At 33.9% G+C, this 13,010-nt stretch overlaps 1 protein-coding gene across 3 annotated transcripts in view; it reads right to left on the reverse strand.

The window, feature by feature from the left end:
• Nucleotides 1-13,010, reverse strand: part of Fas3 (fasciclin 3) — a 163,338-nt gene that overhangs the window by 46,250 nt on the left and 104,078 nt on the right. The window lies entirely within an intron of this gene.

Genomic DNA, 13,010 nt, shown 5'->3' on the forward strand with positions numbered 1-13,010 from the left:
CGCTCATAAAAAAATTATTGACCTTTAATTTTATTGTATGAGTAGAAATCAGATCTAGTATTCCAGCAAGATTTTATCAACATACTAGCTAACGCCCGCGACTCCGAATGTGCAGAATTAAAAAAAAACATTAATTAGCAACCTATCCCAAGATATTCTTCATCTATGCCAACTCACCGAGATCAGTGTAGCCATTCTGTAGATATATTCCAACATCCATCCAAACTAGTAAGATTAATTACACTAATATATTAGTAAAACAAACATCTCCATATATTTTAAACTATTATTTCAAATTCCAAAGCAACCCCTATTAGTGGATTATTTCTGTAATAGGCCGCGTATAAATTATCTCGTTCTTTACCACAAAACGTGAACACCCTGCTTTGTGTTACATTGCGTTGAAGAACGGTACAAAACTAATTAGTGTTAAGCCGAGCCGTTGTTTAGTACAAAGCTAGTAGTTGTTTAAATTTGCCTTTGTCACTCCATTGTTGTCTTTTCGTATTATTCTCTTACGGCGTTCCCTTTTATGTCTTACTTTAAACGTATTAATTACTGTTAAATGGAAAGAGAAAGAAATACAATCTTTTGTTACTATTTGAACATTAATAAAGAAGGCTTTTAATGTGTTTTTATGTGTGTACCATTATGTTAGATACAGAAAACTTACGGTAGGAATATTGCTGTTATTACAATCTGTCTCTTTCTCTCTTCCTATCTCGTATCCCACAATGTGGTGGGATCCTTTCCTAATCTGTTCTTTCCGCTTTGCTGTATCCTCGACATCTCCGCCTAAAAATTTGCACTTACTAATATCTTTTAGCACTACATCTTGCCATCTTGGGCATCATTGGGCACCGACAGACAAGAGTCACATACATGTCCTGTGTGTCAGGTTCAGGAACATTTGTATTCAAATAATTCATGTCCCCGTTACTGACCCTCGGGTCGGTGTCTATGTCTGTGCTTTTAACTCCTGGAGTCCAAGGCATTGACTCTTTGTCGTATTTTCCTTAGTACTGAGGCAGTAGATTCACTACTTTTTTCCTTTCGTGTTTGAGTGTGTGAATTCTAGTCCTCTTTCCCTTCCCACCCTTTTCACACATACATTTAATCATTCAAAAACAATTATTTAACTGTTTCGTAACAATAGTTAACAACAGTAATCACACGTGACATGATAGCTTTCCATTATGCCACAATACAGGCATATTTTGAAATAAATACCACGTAACAAAGGCCATAGTTAAATTGAACGCCTGTCCTGTGACGACTCGGCGAAATAATTATCCCCATTGTTCCGACAGAGGGCGCGCTCGTCAGTCGTTGCTATGGATACCTGCCTTTGTCTATGATCTTTGTTGCGAAATAACAATAGTATTTATTGGTTTTAAGTTCAGAACATCAATAATCTTGTTTACTAAATTAAGGTTTTTCTCTATAAAGCGATGTATAACTCATTAAAATAAAATTATGACAAAAATACAATTATGTGTATTTTGTGTTTCCAAAATTCTATTTCATTGTCCGGCGAAAACAATCATGGCGTCATCAGGCCGTGATATAAAGAACTGTATCTCTATAGTATTGACTAGCGCTAAATTAATAGGTCTATATTTTCACGCCAAAAATAGTGAAAAATAATGAAACTAATAAAAACAACTAAAACTACAACATAAAGCCGTAAAAGTTCGATAAAAGTCACAAATAAATATGTAGGCACGACGATATTAAAGCGATAACTTCGGGGCCAAATAACGACGTGACGGGGTCCAAAGTTAAAACGAGTCAACGATCAAGATTGGCCAGTTACCATAGAAACAGGTAGTCAGAACGGTTACCTGTGTCTAGGGCAAGGGGAAATAAAAAAATATACTTGTCGTGACCGGTACGCTTGATTGACAACTGTAAATTCATGCGGGGCTTAGCCTTAATTTTTTAGTAGTAAGTACCTATATGTTACCTATCAATTAATTTGACAGGTTATGAATGTGCAAGAAGAAAAATGACTGTTGGTAAGAGAATTTTTTTTTAATCAGAAATACAACTCAAAGAACTTATCTACTTACCAACATGATTTCAATACAACTATAAAGTTCTAAGCTTCACGACATAAATATGATTTTATTTAAAGCTGACTTTCATCTTATTTTACTCAAGACTGTCCTGACTAAGAACTGGGCTCAGACCATGCCTTTTCCTATTTTTCTCTAGATTTAAAAAGCTTTAACGTAAGAAATCCAATTTACATTTGTTGACTAAAACTCTATGCTACATACAAAACAACTCACTAGATATTCTATACTAGGTTTATAGCAGCACACTTTTATTTCTGAAAATTAGCAGTAAACTTTAATAATTTAAAAATGTTAACCATTCTGAAACAATGTCAGAAAACATATACACGACATGAAAATATTAGCAAAATGTGTATTTATAATTATCAAAATATATTAATTTTGGGACACCTTGACATAAAACAGTTTATCGTTTAAAATTTTGTTAATTAAAATTTCGTAGGTGCGACCGTCAGTTGGCCGGGACGCGCCATTCCATTCTGACAGTTCACGCAAGATGGCCGCTAATATCAAGCCACAAATATGACACGTTCATTAATTGAAAAAAAAAATTAGGTCAGTAGTTATTTAATTGTTTGTATTCTTTTAATAAAAAAACTATGATAAAGTTATAAATTCTGTAGAAAATTCACTAAATCCTATCTTACTTCTTACTAATATTATAAATGCGAATGTTTTGATGGATGGATGTCTGTTTGAAGGTATCTCCAGAACGGCTGCATGGATCTTGCTGAAATTTAGCACAGATGTAGAACATAGTCTGGAAGAACACATAAGCTGCTAATTAAGTATTTTATTAATTCGACGCGGACGGTGTCGCGAGCGACAGCTAGTTAATAAATTACAAATATAACTTCGTGTTATTTTGTAAGCAATATAAAATTTTTACGCTCATTATTTTCTATAATCCCATGTCGCTTCCACAGCGATAACTTAGTCGGTGCCACAGAAGTTTAACTTGGACTCAACTTACGCTATATTTTACGTTTTCAAATAACTTCTTTACAGTTCGTATAATTGGCGCCAGTTCTCATGACAAATTATTTAATACTTTTAATAATGGCTTACGTACGTACATTTCGACGTCATTTTTTTATATTATAAGGTGGCAAACGAGCGAGCGGCCACCTGAAATCGCTCAAATAGCGAAGTGACCGTTGCCCTTAGACATACGCACAATTGCATATGCATTGCCTACTTTTAATCGACGGAGGTGAGGATGCACAGAAAGAAAATATCCTCCCCCTCCATGCATCCTCTCATCCGAAAAGTCCATTTCCACTTCCCATCCTTTCCTTATAAGAAAAATGGTGGGAAGGGAAAGAGAACTTGATTAGGCCTCCGGGACGCACACTCATCAGACGAAACGAGGAATTGCTTCCACTTCACGCCTGTCTTCTGTGTGGTGGTGGTATTTCACCGGGCGAGCCGGGCCAATTCGTGCGAAGATGTTAAAGCAGGCTCTACCACTGTCATTTTTGCGGGACATATTTTTTGACGACTAATTTAATAATATTTAAGAACTAGATTTTGAAGACTTCTACATAAAAATATAACAACAAAATAAGTTCCAAGTTAATACTAATAACTATTAACAATAACCTACTTTTACTACCATATAACGTAAAGTTACAATGTTATAATAAACACCTTTTTTCTGAGTAAATGGCACTTAATGTAAAAAGGGGGGTACGAGTGTAATAGGAGCCCACAGCCGCACCCCACACCCCTTTCCCTCCCCCCGCAGACCGCACCCCCGACCCTCTATGCTCATAAAACTACACTTTTAGCAGCTATGGTCACGCAAACTTCAATATAATACACAACGATTTTTTTTTTTGCTTATGGTTTTTCACATTTCCTGAAACTAATGAGTTAAATATTATATCTTTATTTTCGTTCTATTTTATGTTTACTACATGTTGGATATACCGTGGGTTTCTGTGACCTCTCTGAATAAAACATATCGTCATCTCTATCATTATCTTAGAGAAAGCAGAGATAACAATACGTTTTAAATGAAGATATTGGTCTCAGAAACTTACTGATAATCAAGTAATAAGTTATACAGTAGTAATTTTATAATAGTTACTTCTCGTGTCTTGGTATAAGACATAATTTTAGATTAGTGGCACACTAGTGTGTTCAAATAAATGAGAAAAGTTAAATCGTTAATCTGCTTAAAAAAAAGAACAAAACACCTCCACGTTTATATTTTTCTGTAATAAAAGTAAATCATTTTTAATCTAAGAAAAAAATGTTTTACTTTCGTTTAAAAAATGCAAATTACTAAAAAGAGTATTTACTTTTCCCGCCATTGTTATCAAAAGCGCGCGATTTAATGTGGCGGCCATCTTGTACGTAAAAAAATTATCCAATATCGCAAATGGAACACTTTGTACAGGTGTGGCCCCCACCTGTATATATTTTACGTCGCAAACAAGACTCCAAGCTTGCAAAGTGGGTCAGCCTGACTTTAACAGCTTAAGGAACAACTTGGGAAAGTTTTGTGATGTGTCCTAATATATTTGTGTTACCGTATCTACTATTTTATTGTTAGTACGCACCTGTTTGATTTAATATGTCACGTTATCAGTATTTACGTGAGTTTTGAATGTGAAGTAAGAAATATTTTAGTAGCAAATTTTGTTTGGTTGTGATAAACCATTTAGATAGTCTTGTCGGTTTATATATAAATTCGCTGTCTGAATTTTAAAAGAAATTTAATAAGTAGCCTATGTATTCTTCCAGACTATCTACATCTTTGCCAAATTTCATCAAGATCCGTTGAGCCCTTCCAGAGATACCTCCAAAAAAACGTCAGTCTGCCCATCAAAACTTTCGCATTTATAATATTAGTAAGATAGACGACTTAAATCAGAGACAATATACTCCATGTGCTTTTGTTTCCTAAGAATCGAATGATTGAAAAGAAACAATGCGACAAAAAAAACCGAAACAAAATCCAATTCGTCTTCAATTGTAACACACCTACAAGTAACGACATTCCTAAATAATACACAAAGTAAGCAACTTTCAAACTTATTACCAATATAATAAAAGCAATTTCTATGCAAAGTTTATTGAATTTTGTTCATCAGTCAGCCGACACAAGAATATTCACGTACGTAAAGTTTCCACAAAGTACCGCCTAAAGACATTTGCAGGGCCCAAAGGAATATGCTGAGTAGTAGTACGAAGAGCCCTTTGTTCTTTTGAAAATTAAAAATATAAAAGGAAACATATTTTTTTGTATATTCTACGCACATTTCAATTACGTAAGCCTTTCATGAAATGAAGAGAAAGACAATTATATGTATTTCATGAAGTAAACTAAAATAACGAGCGTCGGTGGCTCAGGGGGGGCACTTGACATGTAATCTGTAGGTCTTGAGTTCGAATCCCGCCATGTACCAATGTGTTTTAAAATTTTCGTTTTCATATGTAGATTTATCTGACGTTCTTATGCAAAAATTCAAAGATATGTGTAAAGTCAACCCGCACTGAGCCAGCGTGATTGACTTTGGTCTGGTCATTCTAACTTGGGTAGGCTCCGAGCTCCTAAGTGGGCATGTATAGTGAGCTGATGCTGATGAAACTAAAATAATAAATAATTAAAATGGCAACCTACACTTTTTGCCTTAATTGTTTCTTCTTTCAGGATACATGCAATCCATTCTTCCTACACTTTGTTTATAAATTTTTGTATGATTGTAGCCTACAGATTTGATGACAGGCCTTCCTACAGATTTGATAAGCATTTCCAACCATCTCTTGAGAGAGCCAAAATAGGTTAATTCCCTAAAAGTCTAAAATGAAATAAAAATGTTTACTTGTATAGCATTATTATAATTTATATTATACACTAGCTGTCGCCCGCGACTCCGTCCGCGTGGATATATAAAAACCTTAATTATATATCTTCAAACACCCACCCATCCATCTAAACATTCGCATTTATATAATATAAGTAAGTAAAATAAAAAGCAGCTCTTCAAGGCATAAATTCGAAAAAAATGAATAAATAGTATCCCATGTCCGTCTCCTGGCTCTAAGCTACCTCCTCACCAATTTTCAGCCATATCGGTAAAGCAGTTCTTGAGTTATAAATAGTGTAACTAACACGACTTTCTTTTATATATTATATATAGATAGATCTCTGACATTATTTTTATTTTATCATTGCAACGCATGTCGAGTTTAACTGGTTCGAAATATAAGAAATCATGGATCTAGAATATGTTGGCTACATCATAAAATATCTATGTTATTGAAAGCCTCTCAAAGCAGATTAATGTTGGCCTAATGTGTTTGCACTCCATACCAAGTTGCCACACTAAAGAAATCAATCACCAACATAATCCCGCCCTCTCGTCAAATGTGTTCGAGAGAATAAACTTCTAAAAGCTGCTTAGACGTAACTTAGAAACTTATCGCTAATAGACACTTAACCAAAGCTATCGAAAGCTATTTTTATAATAAAGCTAACATAAATCTGTTTCCTAATTCAAATTTCCGAAAACAAAAGAACAATAACACATTATTAATTTAAACGAAAAGAAAAGACAAAGTTTTTTTCGTAAGCAATAATTATAAAAAAACTAATATCTGTTATTTAACCTATGACCTTTGGGTCAAAATTATCGATTAAAGACCGTGAGATCAAGCAAATAAATCGATAATTGCATAGCAATGGTGAGACTCGAGTACAAGCCGGTTGGTCATTCATAACTTGATAGAAAGTGACCACTTTCGCCAGGGAACGGCAATTACCGGTACTAATAAGTACCATAGAGTTATCGCGGTCAGAATACGTGGGATCGAAAGAACATTGATTTGCGGATGTTCATAAATAAATAACAGACTTTTTGACTAGCGGTTATTTGTCTAAACGTTTCGTTACTGTTGTTTTTATTTAAGTAAAAGATTGCGTGGCATGTTATTTAACTTACCAAGACATCGTCTAATTATGTTGCTTTAAATGAAGTATTTTACCTGGAAAAGAAAAATAAAATTAATAAAATATTAATCAAAATATACAAACATTAAAAATAACTCGTAACACTTTCAATGCCATAATATTTTCAAAAGGCTAGTATAGTTTTATAGTATACTAGGATGCGACTCCGTTCGCGCAGGATTAAAAAAAAATCTTATTTAGTAGCCTACATATTCTTTCAGACTACGAGTATGTTTTACATCTAAGCTTTTCAGCGACACTCATGAAGCCCTTCTGGATACCGTCCAACATTCGCATTTATAATATTAACAAGATTGATACCAGTGCATTGCGAGTCTATATCATTAGAAGGTACAAGAAATCTTATCTCTTACCGTTATTTTTACGTTGTGGAGCATCGACTGTGTTAGAAGAATTTTAATCGCTAACATAACTATGACCTTATACTACGCAGACGTTAGAAATCGTTGCAAACATATCACCATATTTGGTTATTCTAGAATTACTTATACGCATAAACACAGTTATTTTCTTTAATCTCACATTTAAGAGCTTTGGTTATAACTAGCTGTCGCCTGTGACTCCGTCCGCGTAGAATTAAAACAAAAACTTAATAAATAGCCTATGTGTTCTTCCAGACTATCTAACATATAATAATCTATAAAATGCGTAATATGTCGTATTTTAGCTAAATCATTACATTAAGTGTTACACAGTTATTCTTAGTTATAGCCGCTATTTTACTTTCCAAAAGCCCCAAGGCTTTTATCCCTTAGTTTCGGGTTCATTGACACGATAGCTTTACTTATCCCATTTTATCAACAGAGTAAATTACATACAATTGCTTTGTAATGGATCTCGCGTTATTTGTGACTGACATTAACGCCATAATCTCGTCTCCTTCCCACTAATGTACACAGATCAAAACACTACAGAGGCGACAATTTAACAATACCATAATCTCGTCTCTTTCTCACTAATGTGCACAGATCAACCACTTATAGAGACGGCAATATTTCTAATTATTTCAAATTGATTTAAATTTAAATTATTTTTTTATATGAGAAGGGGGCAAACGAGCAGCGGGAACACTGAGGTGTTCATCGACGCCCATGGACATGAGCAATACCAGAGGAACCGCAGATGCGTTGCCGTTTCTTTAAATTATTTAACAATACAAAGGAAAGTTAGTAATTATTTTAAAACATCATTTAAAAACGTAACGTACAACACTCAAAAAGTTTCTTTCCAATAAATTTTTCACATATTTGTTATTCAGAGGATACAGGGTTCGCTAGGGTAAGGGAGGAAATATATTTGGCACTTCGTCAACAAAATTATTTGTATTGTAAATACACGAGTTTTTATGCCAACATTTCTTTTTAAATCATTTTTATAATGTAAAGAATATAAGGTTTATTTAATTAAAAGGCAATCTTATCTATTACTTTTACTATAAAGCGGAAGAGTTTGTTTGTTTAAACTTGCTAATCTCAGTAACTACTCGTCCGATTTGAAAAATTCTTTTTTTTGTTGCATAGTCCATTTATAGAGGAAGGCTTCAGTCTATATAACATTACGCTGCGATAAATAAGAGCGAAGCGTCACTAAGTTTTTTTTTTAATCTGCGCGCCGGCAACAGCTATTATTTTATAAATATTTAAGAAATATCGATTTCTTAATTATTTTGGTTGAGTTTTTACCATGTTTCTTATGTGTGTAACGGACAGTGGAAACTGACGGATCTTTCTAATAATTTTATAACCCGTATGTTTTAATTCGATCGATTTTTATTGTCACTCGTTTAAGGTACGCGTCTATTGGTCCGCGCCGGACGCATCAACGCACGCTCCGCAACGGATTTCAGATTAGTTTGTATGATTTTATATGTGCGGTGCGTCCGGTGCGGGCCAATGGACCCCCTTAAACTTAACTTATTAATTCAATTGACTTTATATTCGACTAAATGACTCTCCATTGCCTCTAGATTAATTTAATTTATACCCCGTTGTAAACTTTACAGTGTTTTTATAAACAGAGAATCGTTTACTGTTCGATATATTCATTCAGTCATTCGCGAAAGGGGATTAAAAACGTTCGATTCGTTCATTCAATTTGTCAGACGTATTAATTGGACGTCGGTGATCTGTCGATATATTACCAGTTGCTGTACAGAAAACCCGAGATTACTTTTAAATTTAAATTAAGTTAAATATAATCTTAACAATAAAAATATGGGTAGACGAAATAAAGGCAAGAGCTGGACATACTTGGACCGGAACGGCGACACAAAGAGAGGTATGGAAGAAGTTGGAAGAAGACGTAACGTAACAGACACACAGATAATGTAAATAACAAAGATGAACTGTAATGTAATTACTAGCTGTCGCCTGCGACTCCGTCCACGCGGAATTAAATAAAAACCTAATTAGTTGCCTATATGTTTTTACAGACTATGTTCTACATCTATGACAAATTTCAGCGAGATCTCTATGTAACCCTTCTAGATCCATCCATCCATATTCGCATTTATATTATTAGTAAAAGTAAGATGTTATGCGTTTATTTTACAGGAAATAAAATACGTTTACAAAGTAAACAAACAAAAAAGGTCGGAACCGATATCTTTGTATTACTGTCCCAGTTTACCTCGACTTTAAAGAAAATGGAATCTTTTCCAGAATTTTAAATTCCTTTGATAGACGTAAAAGGAACAGTCCGATGGAAATGTGGATGTTGCTCCTTAAAAAAATATTTCAAAGTTTCCGAGATAGCATTGATGCCGATGGCCGCCTTTCCGGTTCCGGTGGGGAAATTTCTCTTCATTAATTAAGGGCGCGGAGGCCCGAGGAATTTGAATGTAAGTGATTTTTAAAAGCTGAAAAAATATCTTTAGATGAGACGCGGCACTTAGAAACGGCAAAAAGTTATTTTGTTTTCATTTTGTACTTTTAACGATTTAAATGTATGTTTAGTTAAAGTTGTTAAATAAAAGGAAATTAATTTAATTTTTTTTATATTGTTAGGTGGCAAACGAGCGAGCGGCCACTTGAAATCGCTGATGTAGCGAAGTGACCGTTGACCATAGACATACGCAATTGCATATGCGTTGCCTACCTTTAATCGACGGAGGAGAGGATGCACATAAAGTAAATATTTTCCCTTTGCATCCTCTCATCCGGAAAGTCCACTTCCACTTCCCATCCTTACCTTATAAGAAAAATGGTGGAAAGGGAAATACCACTACCACTGTTATTTGCAACTTACTTCATTCTTTAAAATAACGTTATTAGTGTGAATTTCCATAAAATAATATTTACTTAAAATTTGATGAAATTTTCTGCTATTGACAAACTAACTGGAATATTCGAGAGTGCGCTCAGCCGCGAAATCTATTGGATGATAGTGACGTGACGTGTAATATGTTGTCAATTTCCACTTGCGTGCACGTCATAGATTTATCGTCATATGTTTACCTAACAATGCACGTCACTATACATGTGCAAACAGAGTAATCAAAGAAAAATAATTAAAAAATAAACTATCACTAAAAACTACTAAAATTATAAATGCGAATGTTAAGATAGATGGATGTTTGCTGAGAAGCTATCTTTAAAGCGGCTCAACGGTATTGATGATTTTTGGCAATTAGAACATAGTCTGGAAGAACACATAGACTACTAATTAAGTTTTTTTTTAATTCCTCGCTGACGGAGTCGCGGGTGACCGCTAGTTTTTGTATACAATCCTGGTGACGAAAGGCGACTTTCCAACAATAAATCGTCAATCTTGGTCAAATTTGAGGCTGTTTTTTTTTAATTGACCACAGTTATGTTTTTCGATAGTATAGCTTCAAAGTTCTCCATCTAATAAAATTGGTATACGTAATACTAATTGTAAATTATCCTAGTCAGAATAAAATTAAGATTTACGACAAAATGTGCAAAAAAAAAAGAGAAACATCAAAATAAAACACTTGAAGGTAATCAGAGCATATATTATAATAAATTCACAGAGTATAAAACCCTCGCCACAAAAACCTTTAGAGCTTGTTATAACTCAAAAGTCTTCTGCGGGATTTATTATTTTTAAATGTACCCTAAAAAGAAAACCACAGAGGGAAATACAAAGTAAAATTTACATATTCGCAAACAAACACATGGGTTGTTTTTAACTCGATAGTACAAATTAAACATTTTTACAATATTAAAATTTCTAACTTACATATATTGAAAACTAGCTGCCGCCCGCGACGCCGTCTGCGCGGATAAATAAACATAATTAGTAGCGTAAGCGTTCTTCCAGACTATGTTCTACATGTATCCCAAACATCATCAAGATTCGTTGAGGCGTTTTAGAGATACCAAAACAATATATTAGTAAGATAAATAAGTGTTTACAACAATACGAATAATTATATATCCACAGTTTTAAACAACAAATATAAAAAAAATTAATGCTATCTTCGTAAGTCCAGTCGTGGAAAACAACATGGCGGCTACATTTAATAGCACTATAAGTATCCGTAAATAAAACGTAATTTTTAGAGCAGTTCCCCAGCGCTTGACGCTTTGTCCACACAACCAACTGTTCAATCATTATAGTGCCGTGCCCCGCCACACGCGACATTATCACGCTACATTTTTAATCTGTATAATACGTTCTATTTTTACTCTATGTTAGATGTGTTTTAATCTATGGATTTAGAAGATGGGTTTTTATTTTTAATTTTATTTTGAAAGAGGTTCTATGCTTACTTTAGTCGTGGCATATTAAAAAAAATAAAAACTTTATTTATTAATTGCAAAAGATAAATTTGCAATCGCCTTAAGATATCTTTATAAATCAGATGTTCTATATTCGTCTTCTTGAAAGGCGATGTTGCACGATAAAAGGCATCGTGTTAATATAACAGGTTCAAAAACTTTTTCAATAAAAACCACCGCCAAATGTTGAGGATGGCTGCCAACTTTTATTTATGTTGTAATTAAAGAACTTAAGAAAAGCGTTCACTTCTGACAATCTTTTTCCTTTTAGTTTTCAAACTTCCATACCTTCGAAGGTCTTTGAAGGAGTTTCGTTATTTTAAGTTAATATACGAATATTTTTATAAAGTTGTAAAAATTCTTTCAAAATATTATTTTAAGCCGAATCACGATATATTTATAAATAAAAAAATAAAACAAATAGAAGATTTTTTAAAGATGTTATAAGACACAACGCCATCTAGTTTCACAAAAAAACAATGGTCATATAATGCGTGACAAGAAATTTTCCTTTATAAACACAAAAGAGTTTCTACGTTGTACGTTCTAATATTTCAGACTGACTACAAAGGTACGGTACTGTGTAGGAATTATCCGTGTATATCTGACCTCCGGTACGTTTTGTGGCTACTGTCCCTCCTGCCGCAGTCGGACTTAATGTTCAAAGGAATTGTTGATTAAGTTAAGACTCCTAGTACCCTAGAACGTAGGAACGTACACAATAGCCGTATTTTTAACCTATTTTATCTAATGTTGTTGGACAACAACGGACAAAGAATGGCAATTATAATTATAACTTAAAAATATTACTAATTTTATAAATGCGAACGTTTGGATGGATGTTTGTTAGAAGGTATCTACAAAACCACTGAATGGATTGATGAAATTTGGTATTGGTGTAGAACATAGTGTTAGGAAATAAATACGGAAATGAGCAGTGTTACCCAGCACTAGCCTTACTATAATGTCGACGTTTATGTCCCCTCACTATTCATTCTGACACTTGACTTTGTAACGAAAGTACGTCATTCACGTCTAATGGTTTCTAATACTGTCTAAAAATACTATGGAACGCATTTTTTTCTGATTAAGTTTTATTTTTTAATTTTGTACGGACGGCGTCGCTGGCAACATTTGGTAAATATTTAATGGACATATGAAAACAATGATTTTATTTTCTATCTCCCTTCACTGTGGTATAGT

Source organism: Papilio xuthus, unplaced genomic scaffold (assembly GCF_000836235.2).
Source record: "Papilio xuthus unplaced genomic scaffold, Pxut_1.1 DF825946.1, whole genome shotgun sequence".
Taxonomy (NCBI): domain Eukaryota; kingdom Metazoa; phylum Arthropoda; class Insecta; order Lepidoptera; family Papilionidae; genus Papilio; species Papilio xuthus.